This window comes from Narcine bancroftii, chromosome 7 (genome assembly GCF_036971445.1).
Source record: "Narcine bancroftii isolate sNarBan1 chromosome 7, sNarBan1.hap1, whole genome shotgun sequence".
Classification (NCBI taxonomy): domain Eukaryota; kingdom Metazoa; phylum Chordata; class Chondrichthyes; order Torpediniformes; family Narcinidae; genus Narcine; species Narcine bancroftii.
The window spans coordinates 74,121,270-74,135,388 of NC_091475.1; the positions used below are offsets into that span (position 1 = coordinate 74,121,270).

A 14,119-nucleotide genomic window follows, 5' to 3' on the forward strand; every position below is an offset into this window, starting at 1 on the left:
CCTTTTTCAGAGAATTTGAGTCATCTGGGCACCCAGAGCAGTGGCAAGAAGTTGCTTTGATTTGGAGAGGCTTAGATGAGGATGACTACATGAATTTAATAGCAGTCTGAGGGAAAAAGTTAGGTAAGGCCGTCATCACCACAGTCTAATATTTATATGTGCAAAAATTTGACATCAATAAAACATTGATGATCTGAAGATGTGCCTGAGCTCATCTGTGTGCTTGCCTAAATTAAGGATTTTTTTTGTCATAGATCAGTAATTGTTGTTCAGAAGGTAACAGCTCCTTCCTGTGCCAGAAACTGAAATGTATCTTGTAGTTGAGACATATACAAAACCTTGGAGATGAACTTGATGTTATTCACGTGTTCACAGACTGCAATGTCGTTGAAAAAAATTAACATAATTACTGCCCATGTGGCCATTCACACTGGGCACCTTTTTAGACTGCAAGTCCCTGAGTGCAACAGTCCCGGGGACTGTGGGTTGGACATGCAGCAGAGTGGATGACCATTGAACCAATGTTTCCAGTACGATTTACACTGCAGGCTTCCTCCGAAAAGTTGTCGGAGTCCTGCAGGATAAATCGCGGGGCAGGAATTTCTGCGCATTCCTTTCTAGACTGCCTGCGTGGCAGCAAAAATCCTTGATGGTGCCATTACACGCCTGCAGTCTAAAAAGCATAAGTGGAGCGAGAGGAGCTAGAACCTTTTACATGCAAGTTTGAGAACATTGAATTGGTGTTTTATAAATACTATCTCTTTGGCCTTTTAGCGTTGCAACAAGTGCTGGAAATCCATCCAACAGATGGGAATGTTGGATTTCTCTGTCATTCATTCACTTCTTACCATTACATTTAGTGACAAACAGCATAAAAAGTGATTGAATCATTTTGAAACTTGTACCGTACAGACCACCAATCAGGTGTCAAGTGACTTGATGCTGGAGTTGCATTTGGTTTGAAATTCCAGTGTAACTATCTTAATTATGTTCTTAACAGTCAAAATTGAAGGTTGACAACATCAATAAATCATGAATGCAGTACTTTTAGATGAAAGAGTGAATGTATTTGGCTAAAATAATATTGAGGCTCACATTCATTAATAATATCTTCATTGAAATTGCCTAAATTCGACAAAATAACATTTTACTTTCCTTTTCACATAAACTAGACACTTTTGGTTAATCAATTCAGTTTCTCTTTAATGCCTCACGCTGTTAGGTGTTGTTAACTAAAGCGGTTGTATAATTTGAACTGAAAAGCTATGCCTGAAGAAACATTGCTCAAGATTTTGGTTTTTACACCACTGAGGAAATAAGCAGATTCCTGGCCAGATGCCTGTTTACTTTTCTTTCAGCATGGAAAGTGAACGCATCATTTGTAGAAGAAATGAGACCATTGTAATTCACCCAATGCCTCCCTGCTGTTTGCTTCACACAATTCTAGATATTTAAATATGCTGAAGGTTCGTGGTCAAACTATGCTTTTTATCCTGGTCAGTCTGTTACCGTCGGAGATGGAGAATGGTCAAAACTGAACAAGAAAGAAACACCATATTTCATACCTGCAAAACGATCACTGTTTTTTGTTTCATTAAAAAAATAGCCGAGATCTGAAAGCAGTTAATATGTGGTAAATTCGCATGCACCCAATCCTGAAAGGAAAACAACAGCCATGGGAATAAAAAAATTCCTTTGTCGATGTTCTTGCCAAGTTTGTGGCATGCCCTTCGCCAAGTAGGAGTTGCAACGCTACAGTCTACGCAGATGAGAGAAAAGGATGAATTGAGCCTCGTCCTCGTTTGTGAACACTGGGAGAGAAAAGAAGATGGCAAACCTTTAATTGACTTAACTCCAAACTTAGTGTTTTAAACTGGGAAACTGCTCAGTCAGATGAAAGCCAAAAGTGATTTGGCTAAGTGTGACAGAGGCAGCAGAATTAATCGGGGTGGGGGGGGGGGGGGGGGGTGGAATATTCTGTTGCGTGACAGCAAGGCAGCAAAATCAATGGTGCAACACATGGTTGAAGTAGTGAGATGCATTCAAAAACCTGTGGTAGCTTTCTTCAGTACTCTGGGTCCATGTCTATAATACTTTGATTTTTATGGCCTTTAATAAAACTAAAGCCACCAAATTGCTCCACAGAGTTGTCACCAAACTTTGATTCTGTGAGAAGGCATTAAGGGTCACGTGAAAGTCTTTCATGGAAGATGAAAGAAAATGACAGGTCATGTAAGGAATACCAAACCTTGCAGGATCATTTATTGAAGAAGTGGGCCAATTAAAAGTCAACATTTTCAAAAGTCCTTTCCCTCAGTGATATATTTTTGTCCGCACATTTTATTATTGCTTCAGAAAATGTGTTGTATATGGAATACACACAGATTGGTTCGTACTGAAGTCAAAAATTGTATCGTGGGATCAACTGCTGTGCGCTAGTGTGAATTGTTCTGGATGCTGTTATGTCTCTGTAGAAGATAATTCTTGGGAGGATGTTGACAATACTGCAGCTGCTTATTCTTGTTAGTCTGAATTACCAATTGTTTTGTCAGCATCTTGGAGAAGGAAAGGGACATGTCGAAACAATGAGACTTCAGTAGAACTCAACTTCAGGTGGATTTGGCATAACAGAAGTGGCAGAGGGCCGCAGCAGGCAGTGCAGCTGACTGACAAGTCCAGCCACATGGGGTTCGACGGTGATCTCTGGTACTGCATGCATTGCATTTTCACTTGCACTCTGCGTATGGGTTTCCCTTGGTATTCCATTTCCCCAACCTTCCATTAGTTTGGTTAATTGGTTAAATGGCCAATGTGATAGTTGTCAAAGTATAATCCAGAGAAGAGCTAATAATATTGAAAATGATGATAATGAGTATACATTGTACAATATACACATGCACCAAAGTGCTTTGTAAAGTGTCATTAACCAGGCAATTGACTAGGTTGAAGACCCAGGTACAGGGCTATTTGAAAGGACTGACCTGGGCAAGCCCGGTCAAAATCTCCCCGGGTCCCAGACCTACCTCGGGGGTGGTCAAGGACCCAGTGAAACTTACCCAGGTGTCCTCCTCCGCCTATTTGTAAGGGGAAGTGGCTCACCCGGTTACTCTGGAACTTTAAACTGAAAGGGGACAGAAAGAGCACAGGGAACAGGGGGATTCCCTGTGGCTGCGTGATGCGTCACTCACCACGTCATCGCAGGGGCGGGATCCCCTTTAAACTGCCGGGTTAATGGTTTAACAAGTAGGCCAGGCTTCTATTTGAAAGGTGCAGGAGACCCAGTCATCTCACCCTAGTCCCAGGTGGGCTACCAGGGAGCTGCAATTTGAAAACGCTTTCTGCAGATGAACAGATAAATCACACCAAACAAAAACCCACATTAGTTATCAATAATAGATGTGAGAGAGAATAGGTAGCAAGGAATGGGATTGGTGGAATTGATCTGAAGCTAGCAGATGGGCAGAATGGCTTCCTCTATGCCATGAGGAAATATGGGAACATGCATATGTTGCTTTGACTCTCACTCGGAATGAAGCAGAGTTTCTACTAGGATTTGACCTGACTTTTTTTTTGCAAGATATATATCGTAGAAAAATGGTGGAGAGCAAATTTATCAATTTTTTTAAAATCTAGAAAATTAAACGCTGCCAATCTTTTCCCATGACAATTAAGTTAAATATGGGTTCCTTTTATTTAAGAATCTTTTACTCCACTATTGGTCTTCGATTCGCTCAAATGGAACCTGGTTCCACTTTTTGCTACCAAACGTCCATGTCATGAAGACAAATCACATTTCTTCTTAAGTGAACCAATTCACTGTCTGTGAAGTACTTGACTACAGAAATAAACAGAACTGAGCCTGAAAGGAAGAAAAGAGCATGCATTAGAACAGTCGTCTGTCATCACCTCAGTATGTCCTGGAATATTTCAGTCAGTAAAGTGGAGACTGCCAAACTATGCACAAGCTCCACAAAGGGTAATAAGAGATAACCCTCTAATCTGATGTGGTGATGTTGGCTGAGATTAAAGATAATTCTGATTGAATTAGTTCCATGAGATCAGAATTCCCCATTCCGCTGCTTGTTCTTGGAGATAATTCCTGAACATGTTGGGGTGCTTAGTGCAGTCCAAGGCTGAAGTGACCTCATTTGCATGTGTCTGCCTCGAGGCTATCTCAAACCCTACTTCATTATTGATGATGTGCCCAAGGAAGCAAAGTCTCTCAGTCACGATCATAACCAGTTTCTAGCAGGCTTGCTGTTGCACATGGTTCAGATTTTTAGTGGTCTTCTTGATGAAGGGGATGCATTGCGTCTCTCGCGAACCCCAATAGTGTGCTGAACATCATGCAGAGACATTATCCACGACCATGTTTCTAATCCACGCAGCCGTCTGGGGAGCAGGTGAATCATGTAGAATGGATGTCACTTCATTCAAAAGGCAGCACCTCAATCCACAAAGCGGTTCACCTCTCCCGAACCAGAGTTCCAGCTGGCTTTACAAATTCAACTTTCTAAAATTGACCTTCATTTGTGAAAACTTTGATCGTCTGCAACTGTCCATAGGATGATGGTACTCATACAACACCGTTCCTTCACTACAATCAATATTCTGATGCAATATAATGAAGATGAAATTTTAAATCTCTCTAAACTTGACCAGCTTTGACGGCAGCTGCCCTCGGTAAAGTAGATTGAAATGCAGCATTGAGAACCCAGTCATCCACTTACCATTCCTTCCAAGGGTGCAAAGAGGAGGTCAAACCAGGGTCTGCGAGGTCATACATCTTAGTGAGAGGGATGACCCAATAACTTAGTGTTCAAGACGATTTGAAACTTGCCAGATGCCAAGTGATTGACTCACAAAAACCCTGCTCCCCAAGGACAGCTGCCACTTCTCATTAGAAGAGAGGGATTACACTGGAACAGTCAAACCAATAACATTAGAAGCCCCATTGAGTCATGAAGATTTTTGCAACAGGCAATGTCCAAACCAAGTAATTGATGTTCTATGGCCATGAGTATTTGCACTGCTGTAAATGAGAACTAATGAATCTGCTGGAATAGAATCATTAAAAGTGTGAACTGACACTGAAGAGCAGAACACTTCAGACCACTTCTGTTCCAATGAAGATCATTGATCAATTGAAAACAGACAAATAAAGCAACAAAACGTTTTATTTCATGACCCCCCCCCCCTTTCTCCCTTAAATTGCACATTTGCCTTCGACTGGATAGCAGGGAGGTCCTTGGTTGCCTGGACAACTTGCTGACTGAAAACGAGTAAAGATGGCAAAATGTCAGTTTCGTACTTCTTTGTAGAAAGACAGACACTGCTCAGAACCCAATAATCAATAAAATTGTTTGTGAAGGGATTATGCCTGATCATTTGAATTGTTAATCTGCTGAGAAACTGCGCACTTCAGTACTGCCCGACATCAACACTGTCAGATGCAGTTAAGATGTTTTAATGAGTTGCTTTTAGCCAGTGTTATATTCAAGAAACTGACTGTAGTCAAGGGAAATGATGACACTTGCATATGACTTAAAGAGTGGTAAAGTGGTAAGTACTGGGCTCCATATACAGGTTGTGACTCTACGAAGTAATGTATTTGATTTTATTCTATACTTAGAACTATATATAACCATATAACCACTTACAGCACAGAACAGGCCAGTTCGGCCCTACTAGTCCATGCCGTAACAAATTCCCACCCTCCTAGTCCCACTGACCAGAACCCGGTCCATACCCCTCTAGTCCCCTCCTATCCATGTAACGATCCAGTCTTTCCTTAAATGTAACCAATGATCCCGCCTCGACCACGTCTGCCGGAAGCTCATTCCACATCCCTACCACCCTTTGCCTAAAGAAATTTCCCCTCATGTTCCCCTTATAATTTTTCCCCTTCAATCTTAAACCATGCCCTCTAGTTTGAATCTCCCCCACTCTTAATTGAAAAAGCCTATCCACATTTACTCTGTCTGTCCCTTTTAAAATCTTAAACACCTCTATCAAGTCCCCCCTCAATCTTCTACACTCCAGAAAAAAAAGCCCTAGTCTGCACAACCTTTCCCGGTAACACCAACCTTGAAATCATGTCAACATTCTTGTGAACCTTCTCTGCACTCTCTCTATTTTGTTTATATCTTTCTTATAATTTGGTGACCAAAACTGTACACAGTACTCCAAATTTGGCCTCACCAATGCCTTGTACAATTTCATCATAACCTCCCTACTCTTGAATTCAATACTCTGATTTATGAAGGCCAACATTCCAAATGCCTTCTTCACCACACTATCTACCTGAATATCAGCCTTGAGGGTACTATTTACCATAACTCCTAAATCCCTTTGTTGCTCTCCACATCTCAATAGCCTACCATTTAATGCATATGACCTATTTAGATTTGCCTTTCCAAAATGTAACACCTCACACTTATCTGTATTAAATTCCATCAGCCATTTCTCAGCCCACACCTCCAGCCCTCCTAAATCACCTTTTAATCTACGGTAATCTTCCTCACTGTCCACAACACCACCAATCTTTGTATCATCCGCAAACTTGCTTATCCAATTCTCCACCCCTACTTCCAGATCGTTAATATATATAACAAACAATAGTGGACTACTTTGTTCAGTTTGTTCTTCCATTAAATAAAACATCAATGAGCATATCTTATTTTTATGTGACGCATTGTCCAAATAAATTAATAACAATAATACCCATCAATTCACAGATTATTTATTCGGTGAGGTACTAATTGGAAAACCATGGGCAACCATGGTGGGCTGTCGACGGGGCAGTCAGCAGGCAGATGATGGAGCAGCCAGTGGGTGGCCGCAGGCAGTCAGCGGACTGTCGGCGGGGCAGTCATTGGGTGACCGGCGGGGTAGTCGCAGGAGCCGATGGAGCAATCAACTAGCAGTCATCAGATGATCAGCGGGGTAGTCAGCAGGTGGCCGACGAGGCAATCAATGGGCGGCCGGGGTGGGCTGCTGGAAGAGTTGTCAGGGGGTGGCCGGTAGAGCCATGAGGGGTTGACCAGCAGGGTAGGCAGGTCTGGAGGCGGCTGGAGGAGCTGTCAGTGAGCAGCTGGGACAGGCTCACCGGCCACCCACTGACAGCCCACCCTGCCGGCCGCCTGGCCTCCTGCTCCTCACCAGGCTGCTTTGGCTTTCGGGGCCGCTTGTTGGTGTCAGCGGCTCAATGAGGGATCAATAGGCAAAATGGTTATCTTCCCTACTCATAATCCCCCACGCAGCTGTGTTTCCCTGGCTGGCACTGACAGAGCGGTTCCAGCCATGTGGGGTTTATGGGTAAGGAAGATGGACATTCTTTCCTATTGATCCCGCATTGAGCTTCCCCCGGGTGCCGCTTACGTGCTGGAATGGCCCCAAAGCGAACCTGATGAGATCCCAGGTAGGTGCAGTGCTTTGGAGTGCTCAAGTGAGCCCTGGCAGCGCAGCACTGCACCCCTGGGATGGGCTAAGGACTCAGATATTGGGCTGGTAAGCGAGGACAGTGGCGTTTCCCCCCCCCCCTCCCACCCCCACATATGTGGTGCCCCTGATCTCTGCTCCATCTGCCACACCCTAGATATGGCCAGGTTTAGATGAGATGCAGCAAATTTGCTGCTAGGGAAGTGTACGTGCCCTATGCTCTAGTTCACAATGACATCCATTGGGCAGTGAATGCAGTCAAAAAATATTTTCTTTTTGGTTGGTAATTTAGTCTTTACTCTGAAACAAGGTGCTTGTCTTGGCTTGCAGAGAACCAGCAAACAATTTGTCCCACTGATCTTCATGAATTAAAACTGAACCGTCCAACGATACAGGCTGAATTAAGTGCACAGGTAACTGTAGAGACCACATCAATGCAGGAAAAAAAACACATAGTTGGAAGCAATTGCAGAATTTGAAAGATTATAAAAACATTGCTGGTAACTGCTCTGTCAGAGAGTTTAAAACAGCAGCTTATTCTATTAAATCTACTGCTGAACTCTATGTGCTCTTTTCAATTTATTTCTCAGTCAATTCTTTGAGTTCAAAGCTAACTTGCTTCCACTCAGGCCAATGTGGAACTAGGAGACTACACTGGCTGGGTCAGGAGATGCTTAATGGACTGATATGTGTGGCTCATTTATAAGCTTGTAAGCATCTCCTACTTTAATTGTGGGACATCTGATAAAATGCTTGTGATCGATCATCAGTGCCATCCTAATCCTTCTCCATGTTGAACAAACTAAGGCATGAGCTGTTGGGGTTTTAATATTTTCAAAGAGGTGTTGGGCACTACCAGTTGCCCCAATAATGACAAGGACCAAGACTGAGGGGAACGATAGGCTTTATTGTTCAGAAGACTTGAGCTGGCCCGGATCCAAGTTAGAGAAGTGCAAGGAAGGGAGAGGTGGCCCTACCTTTATGGGCTGGGGCTCAGGGGAGGAGTCCAGCTAAGAGTATCATCAAGGGGGTGGGCCAGCCCAAGCCAATTTACATACACAATCCATACCATTACAAGAAGATTTGAGGACATTCTTGTATCTTTTCCTTGATCCATTTGGTAATTGTTTGCCATTGGAATGAAATGCCTGCTAGGGAATCAAGTATTTGATTTGCCTGTCAGAGCTGAATGGGTATGAATGTTGCTCCAGGAAGTTCACCTCTCTTGCCAGATAGTTTGCAGGAATTTGTGGAATAAGTGCTGGTAACACCTCTCCAATGCTTTGAGGTGCCTGCAGCAGACAGTCCTTGTCTCTGAAGTCTTTAGTCGGGTAAGGACCAAAAATGCCCAAGAGACCATGCTTTCAACTGGGTGCATACATTTTGTCTTCCAAAATTTTCTGTCTCAGACATCTAAAGACACTCTAAAGGTAATATTACTCATTATCTCAGCTTCCTACATTCATTGAGGAAGATTCCTAAAATATTAAATTTAATTTCTTTAAATTTAATTTTTAAATGTAAATTTAGACATACAGAATAGTAACACACCCGATCAGTCCACAAGCCCATGCCGTCCATTAACCTACAATCCTCGGTACATTTTGAAATGTGGGAGGAAACCCCAGCCCCCGGGGAAAACCCGAGGAGAATGTACAAACTCCTTACCGAAAGCGCAGGATTCGAACCCACGGCCCCGATCCCTGGCTCTGTAACAGCATTGCACCAACCGCTGCGCCAACCTTGAATGTGATCTCTGCTTTTAAGTACAGTGTTGCAGATTTTTTAGTTTCTGAAATATTGCAGCCCCACAGGCAAGGTTGCAGGGGGACCTTTGTTCAGCAGACATGATCTATATTGCCCATTAAGTATCAGTAAGCTCATTTGACAATTACCTGGAAGTCTGTCTCCAACTTGATGCATATGCAAGTATTGTCTTCAAACTGCATTTAATCTGAGGTTGGAATGATTATTCTGGTGTGAGATTTCCATTTGCCAAATCAGCTAATTCCAATTCAGCAAGAAGCCTGTTGGAGGTGAGCTGCAGCACTGCAGTAAAAAAGACAGAGAAAAATTTTGTGGACAAAGCACGGTCTTGCTTGGCTGCACAATATTAAATTTAGGCATATAGCACGGTCTTGCTTGACTGCACAATATTAAATTTAGGCATATAGCACGGTAACAAACCCTTTCTGCCCAATTACACCCAGCTGATCTACAATCTTTTAATGGTGAGAGGAAACTAGAGCACCTGGAGCAAACCCACACAGACAGTGGGGGGGGGGGGGGGGGGGGGAGAATTTACAAACTCTTTACAGACAATGTGGGATTCGAACCATGGCGCCAGTCACCGGCACTGTAACAGCGCCGCGCTATCCGTGCCGTCCCATACTGAGAATGAGTCAGTTGTGGATTCATGGGACAGGATCACAGTTGCATGAGGTAGACATAGGATGGAGCAGGCAACCTATGGCCTATCTGTCCCTGTCTCACCCCTTCCTCTCTTCTCTTTATACTGGCTATCTTCCCTCTCTATTCTCAGTACTGATGCCAGGTCTCGACCTGAAACATCAACAATCCTTTTTTCCCCACTGATGCTGTTCAACCTATTGAGTTTCTCCAGGTTTTGTTAAATCTAAACCAGGCTCCTCCGCTGGAAATTAATATGAAGTACTCCCAAATGGAAACTAAACCATAAAATCCGAAACAACAAACAGAAGTTCACTGATATCAGAAACAGAGTATATCAGTCCACCCATGAAGATATTTCTGGACAGATCCATAATCAAGCCAGTCCATTTGTTCAATTTAACATGGTGCAGAATGGTGTTGTGGCAAAGCACACAAAAGAGTAACTTCTAGAGAAACTTGGACACTGACCATCTCTGCAGAATTCTGTGTGCTCTCGATGCATGGTTTCAAGACTGTCAATAGGGTGCTCCTTAACAATTTGGAGCAGTTATGTACCAGGGATTCCCAGAAATCAAAGAGGATATTGTATTTCTTCCAAGGAGCTTTGAGCTCATCCTTGAATCTTTTCTTCAGTTTGCCTGGAAATCTCCTTCCATGACAAGGCTCGGATGGAGCGTCTGCTTCATGAATCTGGCAGTACGCATGGGAATAGGGCGGCCTTCCAACAGAGCCAACAGACATAATTAGGATCTCCATGCTGGTGATGCTGGTGTGGTAGAGAATACTTGCACATAAAGCAAAGCATAGCATGCAGAGAAGAACCACAAAACTTAGGCTTGGAAACAAAATCCCACACTATCAATTATATCGCGGCTTTATAGGGGGTGCAGTTAGCATAGTAATTAGTGCAATATTGCCAGTGGTTGGGACAAGCATTCGAATCCCACTCTGTATGTAAGGAGTTGGAACATTCTCCCTGAGTCTGTATGGGTTTCCCCACGGGGCTCTGGTTTCCTCCCAGGTTATAAGGTGTAATTGGGTGACATGGGCTCATGGGCTGAAATGGCCTGTTACGGTGTCTAAATTAAAAAATTTAAAATTCTGCCTGCTGATTAAAGGAACAGGATTTCAGGGTTGATGCTCCTCAGATAATTCATATGTTTTTATATTTTCTCATCAACATTGAAAATATGTCATTATTGTAACCAATCACAAAAATCTGTAGACACTGTGGTTGTCTATGTGGCCTTCTCTACATGAAAGACACTGGTCGTAGATTGGCAGATCGCTTCACTAAGCACCTCTGCTCCCTCAACCACAACAGAGAACTCCCAGTAGCCAACCATTTCAATTCTGAGTCACACTCTCATGTCTGTCCATGGCCTTATGTCCTGTCCCACCCTGGCCATGCATAGATTGGAGGAACGTGGTAAACCACTGTGATTGGCTGATACCAACTGGACACGCCTCCCGTGACTGATCCTACCCATAACCCCTTGCAGCCTACCCCTTTCCATTTGCTCTGATCAGTCAAGGAGGTGGATGGTTGTTTGATAATGTTCCAGCCTTTAGCTATTAAAAGCCTGATTGTTCCACTACACAGCTTTTTGTGATGGTACATCAAAGAACAGCACCTTATATTCCATCTGTTCAGGCAGATGGAATTAACATCGACTTCTCTGCTTTCTGCTAACTAGCTTGACTTTTCTTTCCCATTCCCCTTTCAGGTTTTCTAGTTCTCCCCTCACTTCCCCGCCACCTACCTGTGCACACTCTCTATCCAACCATACTAAACTTTTATCTGTGTTAAACAAAATATGAAATACAACTTGGTTCAAGCTATTCTTTGTAAGCTACAGTGTATTCTGAGCCCCAAACTTCAAACCAAAATGAGTAAAATCTGTTATTTTTCTTCATTTCTATTGAAATCATCTCAACTCTTCAAATGGTTTGTGTTACATCATAAACCCCACCCTCAGTTTATCTGCTTCTGGTAACCTTCAGCTTTGGCTTCAGTTAACTCCAGATCTGACTTTTACTACCTATCGGTAGTCTTTTTCACTTGTTCTACACTTGATCAATTTAAAAGCATCAGAACATCTGATGCCCTTCCCTTAATCTGCTTTGAGTCTGGCTCAGTCATTTTCCCAGTGCTTGTTGACCAATATAATTTTATGACATGGCTAAACAAGATTTCAATCTTAAAATTCTCATCTCTGCCTTCAAATCTCACCATGGTTTTCCCCTCCCACCTTTCTCCGTGACCTCTAGTTGATAACACCTCCATGCCCCCTTACATTCCGCTAATTAATATCTTTTGCCTCTCCTTGCCTAGACACTCAATCATGGAGTTCCCATTTTGGTCTTCTGTTTTACATCCATTTGCAAAAGTTTATTCATTGAGAACCTTCTTATGAAGTGCTTTGAGATGTTTTTCCTATTAAAGGAATGATATAAATATATATTGTCATTAGTTCTTTGTAATTTAATATAAATTAAGTGACACCTGATGCAATTAGTTTATAATTGGGTGTTTCTAATGCTCCATGGTGTAATTAGTTTAGAACAATGGTTCACAACCTTTCTCTTCCCACTCACATAACACTTTAAGTAATCCCTATGCCCTTAGTGCTCTGTGATTAGTAAGGGATTGCTTAAGGTGGTCTGTGGGTGGGAAGGGAAGGTTGAGAATCCCTGCTCTAGACCCAATTGTCACTGAAATATTTGGCTTGAAAAAATTGTCATTGGCCCATTTCCTTTGGAGTTATAAACTCGTGCACATAACGAGTCAATGAGGGATGATTAAAACAGTGGTTTTCAAACCTTTTCTTTCTACCCCCATCCCACCTTAAGCAATCCCTTCCTAATCACAGAGCACTGATGGCATAGGGATTACTTAAGGTGGGATGGGGGTGGAAAGGAAAAGGTTAGGGTTAGGGTTAGGGTTAAACCATTGGTTTAGAATGACAAGCATTAGATAAGACTAACTGGTAAAATCATTTAATATTTTTTCTCCTTAAATTGATGTTGTTCTGGGTCCATATTTTACATTCAGCAGCATGCATTCATCCAGACCGGGGAAGAATCCTCAAAAGCCTCCTTTCTCTTGTTCAAGCTCAAACAGCTTTATGGTTAAATTCTCTAAGCATCTGCCTCTTTCAGCAAGGCATATATTACAATCATCTCATGATCTTCTACTGTTTAAAAGAAGTTGGACTCTTTGAGGCACAGTCCGATTCTCACAGGATTCAGCTGAAACACTTGTCACCAGGATGGACGCAGTTTAACACAAGATCTTCAACAGACCGGAAAACTGGCATGTAGTTGGATTCGTGTGATTAAAATTGATGCTCTGCTGTTTTGGTTAACCATGTTCCAGAGGCTGTTCATACTTCTTCTCAAATTATGTTCGAAGAAACAATAGAGTAATCTCTTAAATTTCTGTGGCATGTTGAGTGACCTCTGCTCAAATTGACAAATTTTGAGGTGGATAGAACACCAGTAAGCAATATGTTAAAAGTTAATTTTATTTATATTTGGCAAAGATATAGTTTCTATGAATTCATCCAAGCAATTTATCGACTGCACTGTATAGGAAAGAAGGGAACAGTTCTTGTCACTGAATGTTGCTCCCTATTGGTCGCCTTTATTTCAAGCATTCTGATTGGATTTTTTTTTACCCAATTGTCGTTCGAAACTACGAAGTGTTAGCATTTGAATGTGATATGGTTTTTGAGCTATTGTCAAGATAATAATATTTAATGTATAGATATCCTGAAAGTATTTGTTAATCCAGCAATAAATGAATATAAATAATTATCATTATAGACCAACTCTTTTCCTCACTGTATGATTGCACACTAACCATTTGAGACACTCATATGTAGACAACAATGTATTTTTTATTTGTACAGATATAACTCTTGCCCTGCATGTGTGTTATGTCTGGTTGTGTGTCTACATGCTTTGCACTGAGGACCAGACTGTTTTGTCAGATGATTTGACTTGCATGATATGATTAAATTCTATTTGAACATGTATTTAATTCAATAAGGCATGTTATAAACATCTCACCATTTTCTACAACACGTGCTACAGAACTTCACCAAGATTTATTCTGAAGTGCTTTAACTTGATAAAAACACATTTAAACTGTGAATGTTTTCCTTCAGGTAGTTCCAGCTGCTCAAAATTCCACTGATATCGTGCTGCCTCCTCGTCCTTTACATATGCGGAGGCTGCCTTAAAAGCCGAATGAAAAGGTATT

The 14,119-nt window shown here is 42.2% G+C and overlaps 1 long non-coding RNA gene across 1 annotated transcript in view; it reads right to left on the reverse strand.

Annotated features, from left to right (window-relative positions):
• The window catches only part of LOC138739878 (uncharacterized), a 30,340-nt gene extending 20,861 nt beyond the window's left edge, over window positions 1-9,479 (reverse strand). The window contains exon 1 of the long non-coding RNA XR_011342515.1: window positions 9,336-9,479. This is a non-coding gene — a long non-coding RNA (uncharacterized lncRNA). The remainder of the gene's footprint in view (window positions 1-9,335) is intronic.
• Between the last annotated feature and the right edge of the window lie 4,640 nt (window positions 9,480-14,119).